We start from the raw sequence: 22,215 nt of genomic DNA, 5'->3' as shown, positions 1-22,215 counted from the left end.
ACCAAGTGATAAGGCACCCCTAACAGCTTATTCATCCAAGTGGATCCCTCACACAGGAGCACCACAGACACTTGCCTCAAGCTTAAAACCATTGATGCCTAGCCTTATTGCTTACTCTTTTTCTTTTGTTTTTCACTTCCATTGTTCTTTCCCTTTTCTCTTCTTAGGATCTTGTTATTAACTTAGTCTCATGAGTGTATCCAAAGCAAAGTATTCAGGATAGATAGTTGTCCTCCTAGCCTTGTGGTTGAACTAACTTAGCTAACTTATGACTACCCCAAAGATTCATGAATGCACTTCCACAATATAAACTCCACTCTGGTCTTTTACAACTATAATCATTCTCTTTTTATTTGATTTAAAGGGACAAGCTTACAAGTAGGTTATGTGATGGTGCAGTGACATTTAAACCAGAAATCATGGACCTCTTCAGAAGGAAAAACTTAAAAGACAGAATAAAAAAAAGTTTAAACATAACATGGAAGCATGTTCTATTTCATACAAGATCTTCCTTATTTAAAGCATAGAAAAGATGGACTAAAAAGAACTCCACCACCTTTCATTCATGTGGATGTCCATGCTCCCATCCTTGTTTATCCTCATTGTGTCTCTCTTGAGTACTTGTACTTCCACTTCCTTTGCCTTTTCCGAGCAGCTTTCTCCAGAAACCACTATCTTCCATCTTCTTCTTGAGTGTCTCCTTTTGCTGTTTCACTTTTCTCTCTTCTTGTTCTACAAATTCTTTTTGAACTTCATCATATGCAGGGATGGCATAGTGTAGATGATGCATATTACTGGTCATGTAGTTCAACTCGGCTTGAGTGTTTACATAGAACTCCTCCCTATGTAGTTGCCTCCCTTCATTGAGTACACTAAACTCATTGAAAGTTTTCATTTGGGCTATCTGCCGCTGGTTGAGCTCTTGCAAGTGCTTCTCTTGAAGCTCTTGCCTTTCATTCACTTGGTTGATGGCTTGAGTGAGCTGAGAGTAGTGTTCCTGCTGCTGCTCCATTTGTTGTTTTTGCCATGCTTCCTGTTGGTTCAGCCGGTTCAGTATTTGCTCTTGTCCTTCAATATGTCTCTGTCCTAAATCTTCAATGGCTCTTAGAAGGTGAGTCATATTCAAGTTGGCTGGGTCATGATACTCTTCTTGTTGATGTTCTTCCTGATGGTATTCCTCTTGATGAGCTTCTTCCTGGGTCCTTTGCCTTCCTATATGTGGCCTTCTTAGTTGCTGAGCCGGTGGGGTATAGACCATTCGCTCGAGTGTGACTGGCCTCCCTGGGTTTACCCAGTCTGGGCTGCTGTCCTCAAATACTATCTTGGCCTTGTTGCACAAGCGGAGAATGGTGCTGGGGTACCAAAGTCTGGCTCCTGAGTAAGCTTTCTCAGCTGACTCTTCCTTCGGCAATGAGCTCATGCACTTTGATTTCCCCACCTTGTACCAAGCATTGTACCATAGTGGCTCGATTGATGTTAACCTCTGAATTATTGGCAGCTGGTAGGATGGACCTCCTTACAAGCTCAAACCACCCCTTGGTTTCAGGGTGAAGGTCCCCCCTTTTTATGAATTTTGGTCTCCCATCTGAGTACCTCTCCCAGTTAGCGGCTATGACACAGATATCTGATGCTATCTCTGAGAGCTCATCCTTATCGGGGCTTCTACTTATCCTTGCCTGATAACTCTCCTCATCAAAATGAGGTGATTTTAATTGAAGAGCTCTTGTTATGGCACTTGGGCTGAAGTCCACCTCCCTTCCTCTCACATAGCTTTTGAAGGTTGGGGCTTTGGTCTTATCCTCTCTAACTGCATTTGCATAGAATTCTTTGATGAGGTTTCCATTGATTTTCCCCTCTGGACTGGTGAGCAATTGCCACCCCCTCTGTTCGATTTTTCTCCAAATCTGTGGTGATTCATTGGCATTGATTTGGAAGATTAATTCTGGCAATATCCTTCTGGCACTTATCCGCTCAAATTCATGCTCATGAAAGGCAGTCTTGAATCTCTTGTCATCAAAAGGAGCACTCTCAATAGGCCCTTTCCTCTTTTGCCTCTTTGAGCTTGATGATGCCATGGCTTGAATTATTGTTTGAGGGGGTTCGAGGCTTCAGATAGATGAAGAGAGGGTTGGTTAAAGCAATTTGTGATGAAGGGTTTAGTGTGCCAATAGAAGTGTGGAGAGTGGGGATTTGAATGTGAGGAGTGATCATGCACTACGGTTCACTTATGTAAGAAAATCATGAGTGGATGAAGGGTGTGGATTGCATGAATGTTTACTAGATGAACGGATGGGGTTGTGTATGAAGGGAAGACAAGGATCATCACTTTAATGAGAGTGATTGGTTCGGTCTTCAAGGGTCTTCTTTCTCCAATGTTGCATGGCAGCGTTTCCCCATGCGTTCCCTCTTGAGACATGTGTGTGGTGCTCGTCATTAAATGGCGAAGTCTCCCCCATTTAATTGTCCAATCAATCCCTTTTCATGCTTCTTTTCCTTTCCTATAAAGATTTGAAATAAGGGAATTAATATATAAGAAATTTAAAACTCTACGGCTAGAATAAATTGAAAGAAAGGATTTGATTGTTTGTTTATGAATTTTAACTAACTAACTAACTATTGGTGGTTCCTTATATGCATTTTGGTGGCACCATGGGGTGACACCAAACTTAGTTTGAAGCACTGTGATGAAAATTTTGTGTTCAAAGCTCCCAAGGCTAGCATGCAACTTGGTTTGCTTTGAACACCAAACTTGTTCCTCACTATATTCTGCATAAGAAGATTTCCACCAATTGTTTGTTAAGTTTGGATTGAAGCTCATAAAGATTGACTTATTCATTATCATCTGAAAGCATATAAAACATAGGTTGCCTCCCATGAAGGGCTTCTTTAGCGTCACTAGCTTGACATTTTTCTTTCATCACGGTGGTTGGTAGTGCTTAAAGTCCTCCCCTCTTGCTGTGGACTTGTATCCATTGGTTGGATCAATTATTTCCACATATTCCAGGGAAAGAACTCTGTTGATAGTGAAGACCTTGGGTAATTAACATGGCATAGTAGGGAGATTAGGGGGAATATCTGGGAAGTAGGCTGAGACAACTCTATCCCCTGGAGAGAAGTCTTCCGTAGGGATCTTCTTGTTCCTCCATCTCCTTGGTACCTTCTTCTTTGTTTCTTTTGAGGTTGCCTTCCCCTTGGTGACCTCTTTTCTCCAAGGAGTTGTGATGCTGTCTTCACTTGCCTCTAGAGGTTTGGGTTCCTCCAACTTTTCCTTGAGCTGTGGCAATTGCTGTTTTCCTTGTTTGTCAGTTAAGGGGGTCTCAGAACGAACTGGCTGTGCTTCAGTGCTTGTTTCCTCCTTCAGTGTCTCATTATCATTTGTGCTTAGTTCTTTGTCCTCTTGATCTGTTTCTTGTGAGAGTTTGAAAATATTGAAGCTGAGTTATTCATCATGGATTCTCAATATTAGCTCCCCTTTCTCTACATCGATAAGTGCTCTGGCCGTAGCTAAAAATGGTCTTCCCAATATGATTGGGTGAGTGTGACTTTCTTCCATGTCCAGAATGACAAAGTCTGTTGGGAGAAAGTACTTCCCAACCTTTAGCAACACATTTTCCACCACTCCTATTGCTTGCTTTTGAGTTTTGTCAGCCAGTCTGATAATGACATCTGTGGGCATTATCTCATTGATCTGCAGCCTCTTCACCAGGGATAAGGGCAGTAAGTTGATGCTGGCCCCTAAATCGCATAGTGCTCTGTCGAACATATTTTCACCTATGGCACAAGGGATATGAAAACTTCCTGGGTCTCTTCATTTTGTAGGCAACTCAGGTTGAATAAGGGCACTACATTCCTTGTTCATCACTATAGTCTGCCCTCCCTTGAGTGAGCTTTTCCTGGGAAGAAGTTCCTTCATATACTTGATGAATGCATGCATTTGTTGAATTGCCTTGATGAATGGTATGTTCACATCCAGAGATGCAAACAACTCTAGGAACCTTGAGTATATTCTTTTTCCCACAGCACCATTAAGCAGTTGAGGGAATGGTGCATAGAGCTTCAGTAGCTCTTGTTGTGAGATTTCTTGTTCTTTGTGATCTCTATCCTCCTCCTTTGTTGAGTTGTCTTCAGGTTGTTTGCACATTTTGCCTTGCTTGTCTTCAGTCTCTTGATCACTTGTAGTGACCATTTTGCAATCTTCCCATCTTACTTTCTTTGCTTCTCCCTTGGGGTTTTTCTCTGTGTCACTTGGGAAGCTATCAGTAGGTTTGGGAATCTTCTCAGACAAATATCCCACCTGGAATTCCAGCTTCCTAATGGTTTCTCCTTGGTTCTTAATATTGGCTCGCACCTCCTCTTTGAACGCCTTATTTTCTTGAATCTCTTGGCTTATTCCTTCAAGTAGGGCTTCAATCTTAGAGAGCCTGTCATCAATTGATGAGTGGTTCGGAGCAGTTATGCTGTTTTGGTTTTGATAAGTATGTGGAGAAGTGTTGTTGTGGGGGTGTTGAGATGTCCTCTGGGTGAATTGTTGGTGAGCTGCATTGTTGTTGGAGTTGTAACGTCTCTGGTCTTGGTTTTGATCTTGCTCACTTTCCTACCCAAAGTTCGGGTGATTTCTCCATCCAGGGTTGTAAGTCTCGGAGTATGGATCATAGTTTTTCCTTGGTGAATTCCCAATGTAGTTGGCTTGCTCCTGACTCCCTTCTGCTTCTTGGTTTACCACTTCTTGTGTTGTTGATGAAGTGGAGATTGCTGCTACTTGGTTCATCCCCATCTTCTTGGTGAGGTCAACCAGCTGCTGGGTAATGAGCTTGTTTTGGGCCAACAGAGCATCCACATTGTTTAGCTCTATCACTCCTCTTGTATTTCCTCTTTCGGAAGCATAGAAGTAGTCATTTTCTGCTACTATTTCAATAACATCTATGGCTTCCTCAATGGTCTTCTTCTTGTTCAAGGACCCTCCAAATGAATGGTTTACTGCCTTCTTTGACTCATAAGAGAGCCCTTCATAGAAAATGTGCAGCTGGACCCATTCGTTGAACATGTCAGGTGGACACCTCCTTGTTAAGTCTTTGAACCTCTCCCATGCTTTATACAGAGTCTCACCATCCTGTTGCCTGAAGGTTTGAACCTCAGCTCTCAGCCTATTGATTCGTTGAGGAGGGTAGAATCTTGCTAAGAATTTGTTCACCACATCCTCCCAAGTTGTCAAGCTCTCCCTTGGGAAGGATTCCAGCCACTTGGCTGCCTTGTCTCTGAGTGAGAAGGGAAATAAGAGCAATCTATAGGCGTCAGGATGAACACCATTAGATTTCACTGTGTCACATATTCTCAGGAAGGTGGTCAAATGTTGGTTGGGATCTTCTTGAACACCTCCTCCAAACGAACAGTTGTTCTGAACAAGGGTGATGAGCTGTGGTTTAAGTTCAAAGTTGTTGGCATGGATTGTTGGTTTTTGGATGCTACTTCCACAATTGCCTGGGTTTGGATTAATGTAAGAGCCCAAAACTCTTCTATCCTCCCCAGCATGATTTGCTCCACCTCCTCTGCCATGGTTGTGAATCTCTTCTTCATGATGATTTTCCATGTTTTCTTCCATGTTTGGTTCAAAGTATTCCTCAAATTGTTCCTCTTCTTCTTCAGCACCAACTACTCGTTTTTCTTTTGCCTCCCTCCTTAGTCTAAGGAAGGTTCTCTCTGGTTCAGAATCAAAAGAAGTTGAAGCCCCGCTTCTTCTCCCTGTCATACAACCAACAAGTACAAGCAGAGAATATAGGTGCAGACAGTATTTATGTCAGAATTAATGTTAGTTGTGGGTGATGCAATATATCAAACAGTTAGTGGGTTAGCAAACAGAATTGAAAATAACAAAGAAAAACAAAAGAGTAGATGGAGAAGGGAAGAAGTTTAACTAAAACAAAAAAGTAAGTCACTCAAACAGAAAAATGAAATTCACAAAATAAAATGCTCAATCTAGTGATCTTCCAATCTAATCATTGTTGATGCACAATCAATCCCCGGCAACGGCGCCATAAACTTGATGCACGGAAAACTTGTCTCTCAACAAATCTCCCTTCGGCAAGTGTACCGAAGTTGTCGTCAAGTAAAAACTCACAATAGAGTGAGGTCAAATCCCACAGGGATTGATTGATCAAGCAACTTTAATTAGAAGAATGTTCTAGTTGAGCGAATCCAGAATTTGGGTTGAAAGTTGCAGAAAATAAAATGGCGGGAATGTAAATAACAGAAAAGTAAATGCTAGAACTAAAGGACTGGAAGTAAATGACTGAAAATAAATTGCAGAATTGTAAATGGGAATGGGGGATTTGCTCATAAAAGTAAATCGCAGAAATTAAAGAGAATGGGTGAGATTAGAGATGGGGAGTTCATTGGGCTTAGGAGATGTTACAATTCTCCGGATCAAGTTCATTTTCATCTCTTCCTCAATCAATGCACTCATTGATCTCCTTGGCAATCTTAAGTGATTGAATTACAATTCCTTTCAATTCAATCTCTCAAATCTTGATCAATAGCCAATTCCTTGGTCAATTGCTCATGAGAAGAGATAAAGTATAGTCACTGATTATACCACATGTATTTTCCAAACCAAGTATTGAGAGGGTTACAGTCACATACCCATCCAAACCCAATTTGGTCCAGCATGAGAAAGCAGTTCTAGCTTGATCTCTTCATTCCTCTTCCAAGGTTCAAAAGAGATCCAAGTTTGAATAGCTTCTCTTCCAAGATAACTACTCAATTGGATGAAGATCGAAAGCTTTCAAGTAAAATCAAGAAGAAAGATAGAAGAAGAACAATGAAAATTAGTATTGATCCATCAAATTACAACAGAGCTCCCTAACCCAATGAAAGGGGTTTAGTTGTTCATAGCTCTTGAAAATGAAAACAAAGATGGAGAATACATCATAAACTAGAAATTGCAAAGAAAGTAAAATACAGAGAGTGGTTCTTCAGCCTCCAGAACTCTTTTACAATTCAAAGCTACTCCTATATATACTACTCTTCTCAGCTTCTAGTTCACTCTTCAAGTCTTTGGCCTTTGGATATTGAGTTTGAAGCAGTTCCTTTCTTTATTTGGGCTTGGCTTTAAGAGAGAAAGTGCGGAGTGGGCAGAGACTTAAGCTTAGGGCGTAAGGAGTGTTAATCATTTAGTGAAAGTCCAAGTTCGGGAACATTAGTGACACTTAACATTGTCACTAACGTTCCAATGCACCCCTTTTGCCTTACGTTAAAACCCACGTTAACTAGGTTAACGTGGCTTTTAACGTTGCCTTGTCAATCTTTGAGAACGTTAGTGACACTCAACATTGTCACTAACGTTCCAGTGTGCCCCTTCTTGCTTCACGTTAAAGCTCACGTTAACTAGGTTAACGTGGCTTCTAACGTGGCCTTTGCCATCCTTCGAGAACGTTAGTGACATTCAACATTGTCACTAACGTTCCAATGTGCCCCTAGGTCTCATGTTAGAGTCCACGTTAACTAGGTTAACGTGGCTTCTAACGTGGCCATCTTTTAGCCATCCCAACTTTAGTGACAATGTTGAGTGTCACTAACGTTGGCTCATCTTTCATTTCTCATCGTTAGCTTCCACGTTAACCAAGTTAACGTGGAAGTTAACGTGACTCTTGGGGGTTGTGTGGTTGCTTCAACGTTAGTGACAATGTTGAGTGTCACTAACGTTGTCGACAACTCTTCATTCTCTACGTTAGTTCCCACGTTAACCAAGTTAACGTGGGAGTTAACGTGGTACTTAGCACCATAGGCCAACGTTAGTGACAATGTTGAGTGTCACTAACGTTGGCTTCTCTCCCTCCCCCTTAACGTTAGAGGCCACGTTAACCTAGTGGCTTCTAACGTGGCCACTTATGAGTGATTGCCAACGTTAGTGACAATGTTGAGTGTCACTAACGTTGGCTCAACTTCTTTTCTCCACGTTAGAGTTCACGTTAACTTGGTTAACGTGACTCTCTAACGTGGGCATTGATGGCTTTTTGAGAGTGTTATTGGCAATCACTTTTCTCATTAATATTTGCAAGTTACCTCCCATTTTCTTGCTCCTTTTTGGTCCTGAAATCAAGCAACAAAGTGCATCAAAGCTCTAGTCCAAGTCATGAGTAATGCAACATAATATTTGTCACTAAACTTATGCAAAATCCTCATGAAATCATGTAAAATGCACAATGTATGCTTGAGTGAAGGCATAAGTGAATATTTACCCAAAACTAGCTTATTTCCTAAAGAAATGCATGAAACTAACCTAAAAACAGTAAAGAAAAGGTCAGTGAAACTGGCCAAAATGCCCTGGCATCAACGACCCAGTGCACTTGCTGGTTAATTATGCAGAGTTGTGATAAAGAGTTGCGATTACAATTGTCCGTACCAAGTTGTTGGCGCCATTGATGTTCACAATTTTGTGCACCATCCTTCTCTTATTTTCCCATGGATGTTGGATTTGAGTTTTAATTTGCTTTGATAGATCTTCTTGTTATCTTTCATTATCTTTGTAAGTAGGTGATGTTGTGTGATGATTGATATTTCATTTTGGGACTCTGATTGATTGATTATCTCATATTTGCTCATTGCTTGACAACTGCACTCCAAGTGTTCGCGGAAATGCACAAATGCCATTTTGGTTTATTTTAGTCATATACCTTCAATTTGGTGCTTCCTCCTGATTCACTTGCTCTCTTCTAAGTGCATTGAGTCCACTTTGCTATATGCTTGCTGTTCATACCCTGGGTCGAGCTATCCGACCTGGGATGATTCGAGATAGAGCGACCAACCTCTTCAGGTCAGACTATCCGACCTCTTCTCAAAGAGCTCGGCCAAATCAACAGGAGAGCCTAGATTAAGGGCCCAAATAGAGAAGCACGACCCGAATCCTATGGCGGCCTAAGCCTATAGAGATGAAGGCGGTTCCGTTGAAGATACGCTGACCTCAACTCAAAGATAAAGATAAGATAAGATAACTAACTTATCTTATCCAAAAGGTCACATCTCACCATTATAAATACACTGGAGCATCCAGGTATAACTCATACTCTGATTCTACATAACACCTGTTTAATACCCATGCTAACTTAAGCATCGGAGTCTCTTGCAGGTACCCCCCACCCTTCGGTGACAGAGGATCAGTAGCACGTTCAAGTCCAAACAAGTCGGACGTACCAGCTCCGATCACCATTCACCAACCGGACACATCGGTTCTGACCAGCACAGAAGATCTCGTCCGAGATCGACCTACAGTTTTAGGTAACCATCGGAACCTTAACGTCATTGCCGGGGAACCTGGAAGTCATCCCATCACCATGGCGGACAACCATGACAACGACCACGACTCAGATCTAAAAAATAGAATACCGCACAAAAATGCAGACGCCCCACCAAAAGACACTCTGGAATCCAATGGAGACAAAAATTTAGCTAAACCGGGAGCAATAGAAGCCCTTCAAGATCGCTTGAAACAACTTGAAGAAGAAACCCAACAACAACGAGAAATCGGAAAAGATCTACAAAAGGAAGTACGGCGACGTCGAGAATTGGAAGACAAGTTACAGCAATTAGAAGCCGATCTAAAAGCCCCTCGGGTCACTCCTGAGAAAAGCTCACGCAAAGAACATGATCCGTTCACCAGGGAAATCATGAAAACCAAAATTCCAAAAGACTTCAAACTCCCAGATATGATTTTGTACGACGGCACCACCGATCCCAATCATCATCTCAGCAATTTCAGAAGCAGAATGTACCTTACCGATGCCTCAGATGCCATTCGCTGCAAAGCCTTCCCGACAACCCTCACGAAGACGGCAATCAGATGGTTCGACAGCTTACCTCCCAAGTCTATCTCAAACTTTGACGACCTAGCCGAAAAGTTCCTTGCCAGATTCTCCATCCAGAAAGATAAAGCTAAACACGCCCCCAGTCTACTAGGGATCAAACAAGGAGATCGGGAGAGCCTTCGCAACTACATGAAAAGATTCAACAAAACATGTGGTGCACGAAATTGTGATCTCAGGCAACGACGCCGGAAACTCTGTACGCACGTCTTAATAAATCGTTTTTCATTCACAACTTCGATACAACTAACCAGCAAGTGCACTGGGTCGTTCAAGTAATAAACTTTACGTGAGTAAGGGTCGATCCCACGGAGATTGTTGGTATGAAGCAAGCTATGGTCACCTTGTAAATCTCAGTCAGGCGGATATAAAATAGTTATGGAGTTTTCGAACATAAATAATAAATAGATAGAAAATAAGGATAGAAACACTTATGTATATCATTGGTGAGAATTTCAGATAAGTGTATAGAGATACTTTCGTTCCTCTGAACCTCTGCTTTCCTGCTGTCTTCATCCAATCAGTCTTACTCCTTTCCATGGCTGGCTTTATGTAAGGACATCACCGTTGTCAATGGCTACTTTTTATCCTCTCTGGAAAATGGTCCGATGCGCTATCACTGCATGGCTAATCGTCTAGAGGCATCACCCTTGTCAATGGTTGCATCCCATCCTCTTGTGAAAATGGTCCAAATGCTCTGTCACAGCACGACTAATCATCTGAGGTTCTCGATCATACTGGAATAGGATTCACCCTCCTTTTGCGTCTGTCACTACGCCCAGCACTCGCGAGTTTGAAGTTCGTCACAGTCATTCAATCCCAGAGTCCTACTCGGAATACCACAGACAAGGTTTAGACTTTCCGGACTCTCATGAATGCCACCATCAATCTAGCTTATACCACGAAGATTCTGATTAAGAGATCCAAGAGATACTCATTCAATCTAAGGTGGAACGGAAGTGGTTGTCAGGCACGCGTTCGTGGGGGAATGATGATGATTGTCACGTTCATCACATTCAGGTTGAAGTGCGAATGAATATCTTAGAAGCGGAATAAGTTGAATTGAATAGAAAAACAGTAGTACTTCGCATTAATCTTTGAGGAACAGCAGAGCTCCACACCTTAATCCATGGAGTGCAGAAACTCTACCGTATGAAAATACATAAGTGATAATGGTTCATGCATGGTCGAATGGCCAGCCCCCGTGAAAGTCTAAGATAGCATAAAACTGATCAAAGATGTCTAATACAATAGTAAAAAGTCCTATTTATAATAAACTAGTTACTAGGGTTTACAGAAGTAAGTAATTGATGCATAAATCCACTTCCGGGGCCCACTTGGTGTGTGCTTGGGCTGAGCTTGAATGTTACACGTGTAGAGGTCAATCTTGGAGTTGAACGCCAGTTTGTAACGTATTTCTGGCGTTCAACTCTGGCTTGTGACGTGTTTCTGGCGTTTAACTCCAGACAGCAGCGTAGAACTGGCGTTCAACGCCCTTTTACGTCATCTAAACTCGGCCAAAGTATTGACTATTATATATTGCTGGAAGGCCCTGGATGTCTACTTTCCAACGCAATTGGAAGCGCGCCATTTTGAGTTCTGTAGCTCCAGAAAATACACTTTGAGTGCCGGGAGGTCAGAATCCAACAGCATCAGCAGTCCTTCTTCAACCTCTGAATCTGATTTTTGCTCAAGTCCCTCAATTTCAGCCAGAAAATACCTGAAATCACAGAAAAACACAAAAACTCATAGTAAAGTCCAAAAATGTGAATTTAACATAAAAACTAATGAAAACATCCCTAAAAGTAACCAGATTCTACTAAAAACATACTAAAAACAGTGCCAAAAAGCGTATAAATTATCCGCTCATCAACATGCATGGACATACAAAGCTTGCCCACAGAGGCCGTCATCATGGGACTTATCAACGGCCTACGAGAGGGACCTTTCAGCCAGTCTATATCAAAAAAGTACCCGACCTCCTTAGACGAAGTGCAGGAACGGGCAGAAAAATACATCAACATAGAAGAAAACGCTCGGTTAGGAGAGACTTCAAAATCGGGGGCCTCCTACCGTGACAACGACAAGGAATCCAAAAGAAAAGAAGACCGACAAGGGGAGAAAATTAAAAAATACCATAATTATACTCGCCTCAGAGCATCCCTAGTCGAAATATACAAAGAAGTCTGCCATACAGAAAAAATCCCCCCAGCACAGCCCCTCAAAGGAAAAAGGGGAAGAGGAAATCGGAAGGAATATTGTGAATATCATCGGGTCAGAGGACACGCCACCAACGAATGCTTCGACTTAAAAAATATCATAGAAAAATTGGTAAGGGAAGGAAAATTAGATCGATTCCTGACCACCCGAGATGATGATCAAAGAAAAAGACGAAGGGATGAAGATACCGAGCGAACAGAACGGTCACCTCAGACACCAGAAAGACATGTCCACATGATACATGGCGGATTCGCAGCAGGAGAGATCTCCAAATCTTCCCGCAAAAGGTATCTCAAAGAAGTATATCACGTCGAAGGAGAGGAGGAAGCACTCAACATCCCAGCGATAACATTCACTAAGGAGGACGCGTCCGGCATCATCACAGGACACGACGATCCCATGGTCATCACCATCATATTGGCAAACGCCAACCTACACCGCACCTTAATAGACCAAGGGAGTTCTGCCGACATCTTATTCAAGACAGCCTTTGACAAACTCGGCTTAGAAGAAAAAGAACTTAAGGCATATCCAAACAGTCTGTTCGGATTAGGAGATACCCCGGTTCGGCCACTAGGATATATATCATTACATACAACCTTCGGAAAAGGAGACCAATCCAGGACCCTCAAAATAGACTACATCGTAGTCAATGTAAGTTCAGCTTACAATGCTCTCATAGGTCGGACAACACTCAACCAACTCGGTGCAATAGTCTCGACCCCACACCTATGTATGAAGTTCCCAAAGGGATAGCCACGATAAAAGCTGACCAAAAGATGGCACGACGCTGTTATAATGAAAGCCTAAACCTCAGAGGCAAAGGAGAAGAGTTCCACGCAATCGAGTTGGGCGGAGTTCAATGACGAGAAGATCTTCGCCCCCAACCAGAGGGAGAGATAGAAAAAATTCAGATCGGGGACACCTCGGAAAAAACAACTAATATCGGCACCATCCTTAAAGGAGATTTAAAAGAATTGCTAATACAATTCTTACGAGATAATGTCGACCTCTTTGCATGGAAAGCCGCGGACATGCCAGGCATAGACCCTAAGCTAATGTGCCACAAGTTGGCGGTCTACCCAGGATCTCGATCAGTACAGCAGAGACGAAGAAAGCTTGGGCCAGAGCGATCCCAGGCTGTGGAATAGCAAGTACAGGCACTACTGGAAGCTGGATTTATAAGAGAAGTTAAATACCCGCTATGGCTAGCCAACGTCGTCCTGGTGAAAAAATCGAATGGGAAGTGGCGAATGTGCACCGATTACACCGATCTCAACAAAGCTTGTCCAAAAGATCCATACCCACTCCCAAGTATTGACACCCTGGTAGATGCTTCCTCTGGATATAAATATCTCTCGTTTATGGACGCATATTCAGGATACAACCAAATTCCCATGTATCCACCAGATCAAGAAAAGACCTCGTTTTTAATACCAAAGGCAAACTACTGTTACATCGTGACGCCCTTTGGTCTCAAGAACGCAGGAGCTACTTATCAAAGACTAATGAATAAAGTTTTTTCGGATCACATCGGAAACATCATGGAGGTCTATGTGGACGACATGCTAATAAAAACACAAAGCGAAGATACACTATTGTCCGACCTGTCTCAAGTATTCGACACCATTAGGAAGGATGACATGCGACTTAATCCCGCAAAATGCACCTTTGCAGTAGAAGCAGGCAAATTCTTAGGCTTCATGCTCACTCAAAGAGGAATTGAAGCAAATCCAGACAAATGTCAGGCCATACTCAACATGAAGAGCCCAACCTGTGTTAAAGAAGTACAGCAACTCAACGGGAGACTGGCCGCCCTATCCCGATTCTTAGCGGGAGCCGCGATAAGATCTCTTCCCTTCTATGCTACTTTAAGAAAGGCAAAACAATTCGAATGGACAATAGAGTGTGAACAAGCCTTCCAAGACCTCAAGAAGTTCTTAGGACAGCCACCTATCCTATCTCGACCGCGAGTTGGAGAACCACTCATATTATACCTCGCGGTGGGAAGCAAGGCAGTAGCATCAGCACTAGTCAGAGAAGACGAAAATGGACAACAACCCATCTACTTCATTAGCAAGGCACTACAGGGATCCGAGCTGAACTACCAGAAAATAGAAAAATTTGCCTATACTCTTATCCTAACATCTCGACGACTTCGCCCGTACTTCCAGGCTCACACCATTAAGGTCCGAACTAACCAGCCCATAAAAGGAATATTGTAGAAAACAGATCTAGCAGGCAGAATTCTACAATGGGCAGTCGAGTTGTCAGAGTTTGACCTCTAATATGAAGTTCGGACGGCCATCAAATCACAGTATCTGGCCGATTTTATCGCAGAATTCACAGATGCCCTAGAAACCCCCACAGAATGGAATCTTTACGTGGACGGTTCTTCAAATAAAACTGGAAGTGGTGTGGGCGTGATAATAGAAAGCAACCAAGGAACCCAAGTTGAGCTCTCCCTCAAGTTTGGGTTCCCGGCCTCAAACAACCAGGAGGAATATGAAGTATTATTAGCTGGTTTAAAGCTGGCTAAAGAAGTCGGAGCTCAAAAACTCAACATTTACAGCGATTCACAAGTGATCACATCGCAAATAATAGGGAGCTACCAAGCCAAAGATCCCACCATGAAAAAGTATTTGGATAAAACCAAGGAACAGCTCGAACAAATAGGGGAGTATAAGATCTGCCACATACCCCACGAACAAAATGCCCGAGCTGACGCACTCTCAAAACTAGCCAGCACCAAACCAAGAGGCAATAATAGAAGCCTCATCTAGGAAATGTTGCAGAACCCGTCAATCTCGGAAGAGGAAAAATTCCTGACTATAACAAGTCAGGACCAAGGATGGATGACCCCTATAGCCAACTACCTCAGAACAGGAACGCTCCCCATAGAATAAAAGGACGCAAAAAGGCTAAAAAGGGAGGCACAGTACTACACCATCATAAATAATATCCTGTACAAAAGAGGAATCTCAACACCTTTACTAAAATGCGTGCCAACCTCCAACACAAAAGAAGTGCTAGAGGAAATACACGGTGGTATATGTGGCAATCATCTCGGAGGACGAGCTCTCGCCAAAAAAAGTGCTCTGGGCGGGATTTTATTGGCCAACTCTGTAGAGAGAAGCCACAGAATTTGTAAAGACATGCCCACCATGTCAGAAACATGCCAACTTTCACATCGCCCCACCAGAAGAGCTCATCAGCGTGACCTCGCCTTGGCCATTCGCAAAATGGGGACTCGATCTTCTCGGCCCCTTCCCACAGGGATCAGGACAAGTTAAATTCCTCATAGTAGTGGTAGATTACTTTACAAAGTGGATCGAGGCAGAGCCCCTAGCCAATGCCACCGCTCAAAGAAGCCGGAAATTCTTATATAGAAACATTGTCACAAGGTTCGGGGTTTCATACTCAATAACCACAGACAATGGCACCCAATTCACAGACGCAGGTTTCAGAAAACTAGTAGCCGACTTGAATATAAAGCACCAGTACACCTCCGTTGAACATCCACAAGCTAACGGATAGGCCGAAGCTGCTAACAAAGTCATACTGGCCGGATTAAAACGGAGATTACAAGATGCAAAGGGAGCCTGGGCAGAAGAGCTTCCACGGGTCTTATAGGCATATTGAATAACGCCACATTCCACCACGAAGGAATCCCCCTTTCGATTAGCATACGGAATAGAGGCAATGATTCCAGTAGAAATCGAGGAAGGGTCACCCAGAGTAGTTCACTATAATGAGGGAGCAAACTCCCAACTTCAGAGAGAAGACCTCAACTTGTTACCCGAACTCCAGGAAAGAGCTCGAATCAGGGAAGAAGCTCTAAAGCACCGAATGGCTTCCAGATATAACCGAAAGGTAGTGCCGAGAAGTTTTGTAGAGAATGATCTCATCCTAATCCGAAACGATATCGGAACAACTCGACCAGGAGAAGGAAAGCTGGCAGCAAACTGGAAAGGACCCTACCGAGTTGTAGAAGTGCTTGGAAAGGGCTACTACAGACTGTCCGAACTCGATGGATGAGAGCTTCCCAGATCGTGGCACGCTTGCAACCTAAGAAGGTACTACAGTTAAGAAGAGATAAAAGATCCCATCATTGGATGCACTCTTTTTACTAAAAAGGTTTTTTAATGAGGCACCAAGTTGAGACTCAGACAATCCCATATCCTATATGTATCTATTTGCACTTTCCCTTTAAATAAAATATATTTTAGATATTCTACAAAGATTTCAAGACGCATTAATCTGAAGCATTCATCGTCCGATTATAAAGCAACAGATCGGCAGCAAGTGAAAAAGAATTTCACTGCACGATCACGATAAAGACAAACCGTCTGATAAAGGTGAAAACGCGATTCACCCAAAGGACGATCTAGAGATGACAACCACTTTCTACAAATCGGCAAAGATGAACACAGAATAATGTAAGAAGTTATCGAAAGTGATCTAAAAAAGAACCTGACGAGGTCTTACGGATCGCTAAAATAATAACTTAAAGACTGGTCGAACGCTAAGAAGTCGAACCAAGTCAAACCAAGTTATAAGTAAACCCTGGAAAGAGGTCTGGCCAACCCTATTAAAGAGGATTACTTTAACTTAGAAGGGCCCGACATAACAAAGTCAGCCCAAAACGAAAAGTTATCAAAGTAGTCCCTAAAAGAGATCTGACAAAGATCCAAGAAAGAGGACTACAAAAAATAACTTAAGGGAGACTGACATAACCAAGTCGGACTCCTACTACCAAGAAGTTATCAAAGTAGTCCCTAAAAGAGATCTGACAAAGATCCAAGAAAGAGGACTACAAAAAATAACTTAAGGGAGACCGACATAACCAAGTCGGACTCCTACTACCAAGAAGTTATCAAAGTAATCCCTGAAAGAGACCTGACAAAGGTCCATGAAGGAGGTTTACAAAAATAACTTAAAAAGAGATCGACCTAACGAAGTCAATCTCCTATAAAATGGTTATAAAAGTAATCTCTGAAAAAGGGGATCACAATAATAACTTAGAAAGGGACCAACGCAAAGGAACCGGCCACAAATACGGAAAACCGAGAAATAAGTTGGACCCCACAAATCGTAACCACAAAGGATTCAAGTTACAAACAACAAAGTAATCCGAGGAGGTCGAGCGGCAAGATTTCGAACATCAAATAGAAAAACAAAAGGATGTCAAGACAAACAACTACTTCTATTTTATAAAGTTATAAGGCCCGGAAGGCCATCAAAACCTACCACAAAGAGATAACAAGTTACCTTTTGTTTTTCAAAATAAAAAGTTGCTAGACAAGCAATTAGAAAGCGTCAGCAAATAAATAAAAAAGTTCTAAAAGAGCCCACAAGCCGGGCCAACTACACAAATTTTCAAGAAAAGATCAGCAAGCTTCAGGAACCTTCTTGGCAGCATCAGGACAAGGAGAAGGAGGGCGAGTCTGGATCGGCACAGCATCCACAGTTCCATCCTCCCGATTCAGGATCTGGCAATCCGAGTCGGGCACAGCAGGAGGGACCGTAGAGGTCGGCACTTTGGTAGAAGGCACAGGGGGAGGAACAACATCATCATCATCACCCTCATCATCAGGGATAATCTTGCCATCCCTGACTATATTATCCAGGCTGAAAAGGGTAAGATCGGCCTCGGGAGAAATGACCTAAACTTGCTCCTTCAAGTTCTCGTAAGCAGCAGTCACGCTGCCAACGAGATGACCTTGAAGCTCAGAATAATCTTCCCGGGCATGGTCGAGCTCCTCCCTCAGGCACAGCACCTCTCGATAAGAGGTAACATAACTATCCTTGTGCATCAAGACGGCGTCCTCAGCCAACCTCAACGAAGCTGCCAATGACTGAGAACTCGCCTCCTCATTCTTCAAGTCCTTCTCCAGCTTGGCCACCTTCGTCTCGAGCTCCTCCTTTAACTCCTTCATCCGATCAAACTCTTGTTTCGCCTCCTCCATAAACGCTTTAGTGGCGTGGAGAGGGAGATTCTGAGCAGTCCGATAAATGGCAGTAGACATATATGCCATCTTCACATGATTTCGGGCCATGAATTCCAAGTGATGAAGGATGGACACATCATCCGTGGAGAGAGCACCGTAGGGACCGATTTGTTGATCCACAAATTCAATAGCATTAAAATCAGGAGCATCAAGGTCGAAGGGCTCAGCAGTCTTTTGTTTTTTATTGGGAGGAGCAACAGAAGGAGCAGTAGAGGCGACGTGAGGATCTACCAAACGAACTCGGGGTGTAGGAATCACTTTCTTCACACTAGCAGAACTCTGTACTGATGGCTTCTCGCGCGCCTGGGAGGATCCCTCCCCAGCTGCCCTGGCAGCAACATTTCTGGCAGCAGTCGCCCTCTGTGCCCTCTTAAAAGCTTTCATAGCTTCATTATTCTTCATTGCCTCTGCAAGCAAAACAGAAAGTTCAGCTACAAGTCAAATAAGTCGGAAAAGACAGCTACAAGCAACGTAAACAAAATACCCAGTTCAGTTTGAAGAAGAGAAGGATTGGTCAGAAATTTCTTTGTGTCAAGATGGGGAGGTTGACCCGAGCGTTCTTTTAAGATAGTCACAAAGGCTCGCTCGGCCTCATCCAACATCTCCCACGAATACCGGGAGACCCTCACATCTTTTTGCCATTCCAAGGGAAAAGCAGGTTCATCATTCTCATCCAGAAAAAAAGGGCCGAGCTCCTTCAACAGCTCGGACCTTGAAAAAGTAGTTCTTAAAATCACAGAACGACTCGTCAAACATGGAAAAAACCTTCTTTCCTTGGGTAGAACGAAAGGAGACCCAAGCTGACTTCTTTTTTACCACACCGGGCTTAGTCAAAACAAACAGATAGAAAAAGAGAGATTGGGAAGCAGGAATGCCAAAACCGTCGCACAGCAACTGAAAAATTTTTATAAAACCCCAGGAGTTGGGGTGAAGTTGAGAAGGGACAACATTACAAGACCATAACAGGTCGGTTTCAAATTGAGTAAAAGGAAGGGTAATACCCAGTTGACCAAAGAAAAAATCGTAAGCATAAAAGAAGGGGCGATTATCAACAACTCGAGTCGAGAAGCAGACTCTCTCGTCAGAAGAAGGAGGAACAAGCTCATAGTTCTTCTCGTCACCAGAACTACTACAGACACTATGAAACTGCCTAAGCTGAGCACAAAACTCAGAATCAACCAGCGAGACACACATGAGAACCATGGAGTCCACCTAATCGGCCATACCCGCAGGGACCTGGGAAGGCATCTCTACAACGTTATTTCGGGAAGACATGAGGTCAACTAAATCCTACAAAAGAAAAGAAGAATGGATTACTTAAAAACATCTCGGACAGGGGGCAAAACATCTCGACAGGCGGAAAAATAAAAAGGGAAAACCCCAAGACTTAAGACAAAAGTCTTGGGGCATCCCTTGGAGGCAGTAAACAAACAAGGTCTTCAAGATATTTCTACAGCTCATATCCCAGCACTCATCAAAATAAAATCCAGAAAGAAAACAAAGGAAGCAAAAACGTAAAAAAGTCCACCCTTCTACAGTTTACCAGCAAAAAGCACTACTTCTACAGTGTATCAGAAATACCAAAAAGGTCAAGCAACAAAGGCGCAAACTTCTTAATCAAGCAAAAATCATCAGCCAAGGCACAAACAGAAACGACGGCAACATGCAAAAGAAAAAAGATTCAAGCAACAAAAAAAGATTCGCACCAAAAATAACGAAGAAATTTCAGAGCATGCAATAAATCAAGAATGATGAAAACAGAAAGATCCAAACTTTCTCCAAAAAGAAGATCAAAGGGAAAACTCCATCGCAAAGTCAAAAACAACGAGTAAAATACGAAATGGGACTAACCTGGAGACGGAAGAAGCTTCGAGGAAGAGTGGAAGCGCAGAGATAAGGGCTGCCCAGAAAAACACCAAGCGACGCCGCAAACACAGGAAAGCCGAAAGCGAAAGACAGAGAGCAGATGAGAGAAACAGAAAATGAGAGAGTAAAGGGAGAAGTTACGAAGAAGAAATGAAGAAGAGAAACCGTTTTTGATCGCGAAATTCAAAATAAAAGCCAAGAGAGAACGAAGGGCAAATTAATGCCAATTAAATGCGGATATTAAAACCGCTTGCATTCCCAAAAAAGCGCTAATACAAAAGCGCGCGCTTTTAGAGGAAAACGTTCTACATTCAAAAAAGACTTTACAAAGAAAGGAGTCGACAAATGCTTGAGTTCGACTTTAAGAAGGACCGAAGTCAAGGACTCGACTTCAAAAAGAAGATCGAGCTCAAGCAGGGGCACTGTTCATAGCTTGGGTCGAGCTACCCGACCTGGGATGATTTGAGATAGAGTGACCAACCTCTTCAGGTCAGACTATTCGACCTCTTCTCAAAGAGCTCGGCCAAATCAACAGGAGAGCCCAAATTAAGGGCCCAAATAGAGGAGCACGACCCGAATCCTAAGGCGGCCTAAGCCTATAGAGATGAAGGCGGTTCCGTTGAAGATACACTGACCTCAACTCAAAGATAAAGATAAGATAAGATAACTAACTTATCTTTTCCAAAAGGTCACATCTCACCATTATAAATACACTGGAGCACCCAGGTATAACTCATACTCTGATTCTACATAACACCTGTTTAATACCCATGCTAACTTAAGCATCGGAGTCTCTTGCAGGAACCCCCCACCCTTCGGTGACAGAGGATCAGTAGCACGTTCAAGTCCAAACAAGTCGGACGTACCAGCTCTGGTCACCATTCACCAACCGGACACATCGGTTCCGACCAGCACAGAAGATCTCGTCCGAGATCGACCTACAGTTTCAAGTAACCCTCGGAACACTTGCTAATTAGATACTCATTGAACATATGACTTGCTCTTTGTTATGGATGCTTGAGATTATTCTTCTCATGCCATATTGCATGTTTTACTCACTCTTGCATCCCATGCCAAGCGTTGTGACCCATGCCTCTATAATCATTTTGTTCCACAATTTTTTTTGGGCACTATCTCTCACTTGCTTGTTTTTGTTGAGATGATTCTTTGGGTTTAATGTTTCCCCTTTTTCCTTCCTTTTTCAGGATAGCCACCAAGAAAGGCAAGGAGAAAGCTTCAAGGAAACCGGCCACAAAGAGCGCACCCCAAAAGTCAACCTCCAAGGCGCACCCTACATTAGGAGCCAAACCCCTATCTAAGAAGGTGATGGCACCCGATCCTATTGATGAAAAAGAGAAGAGCAAACCGGCAAAGGATTCTTCAAGGTTCCCCAACCGCTTCTGTGAACTTGTGTTCCCCACCATGGTTGAGAGGAACTATCATGCCGAGCATCTACTTGCCCCGCCGGACAAGGTTGCTCATTGTATTCTTCCCCGTATTGAACGGTGAGTATGGGAGTTTCTTCTGAGAAAACCACAGGAGGTTAACCTCTCATGGGTGGTAGAGTTCTACACTAACTACCATCTCCCCTCTCTTCAATCGGTATACGTGCGCCAGAAGCAAAGCCCAATTTCAGAAGGCTATTCAGCAAGTGCTTAATGTCCTACTGGTACTAAGTGAAATAGATGGCTACCAAGAGGTCTTACGTCAGCGAGAGCAGTTTGGGTTTGATTGGGACTCGATTCTTTGAGTCATTGCTGAACCAGAGACATTTTGGACCCAAGGTCGACTTCGGATGCGACCCAAGTGCATTGACACACATTCCTTCACTGTAGAAGCTAGATTTTGGGCCTAGATCCTATCCCACTATGTGTTATCTAGCACCCACAAGTCGTCCTTCACGGCGGATCTCGCCTTGCTTGTTTGGTGTGTTCTCACGGAGAGACCGGTGAACATTCCGCTTCTTATCAAGCAAGCGATAGGTCAAGTCCACGCCCGGGGTAATTTGCCATTTCCAACATTGGTATCTGATTTAGTCGCTGCTACAGGTGTTCCTCGGGAAGCCATGGACACGAAGGCTATAATTCTGGCTAAGGGCGATGTTGTCCCAAGCGGGAAATACTTACAACTTCCTATGAACAACTCAAGCCTGGACATAGCCCCTCAGCCTACTATTCCTACCACCTCATCGTCACCACTACAGCAAAGACCCACCATCAAAGGATAGAAGATCTACACCGGAAGATTGATAGATATGAGTGGCG

At 43.1% G+C, this 22,215-nt stretch overlaps 1 non-coding gene across 1 annotated transcript; it reads left to right on the top strand.

The window, feature by feature from the left end:
• The first annotated feature begins 5,042 nt into the window (after positions 1 to 5,042).
• LOC148545068 (small nucleolar RNA R71) lies at positions 5,043 to 5,146 on the top strand. Its single transcript, XR_015900516.1, has one exon. It is a non-coding gene; the product is annotated as a small nucleolar RNA R71 (small nucleolar RNA).
• Positions 5,147 to 22,215: the final 17,069 nt, after the last annotated feature.

The sequence above is a fragment of the Arachis ipaensis genome, chromosome B9 (assembly GCF_059453495.1).
Source record: "Arachis ipaensis isolate K30076 ecotype BB chromosome B9, ASM5945349v1, whole genome shotgun sequence".
In the NCBI taxonomy this organism is placed as follows: Eukaryota; Viridiplantae; Streptophyta; class Magnoliopsida; order Fabales; family Fabaceae; genus Arachis; species Arachis ipaensis.
Note: the sequence above shows the minus strand (reverse complement) of the source record. Positions and strands in the feature narration are given on the sequence as shown.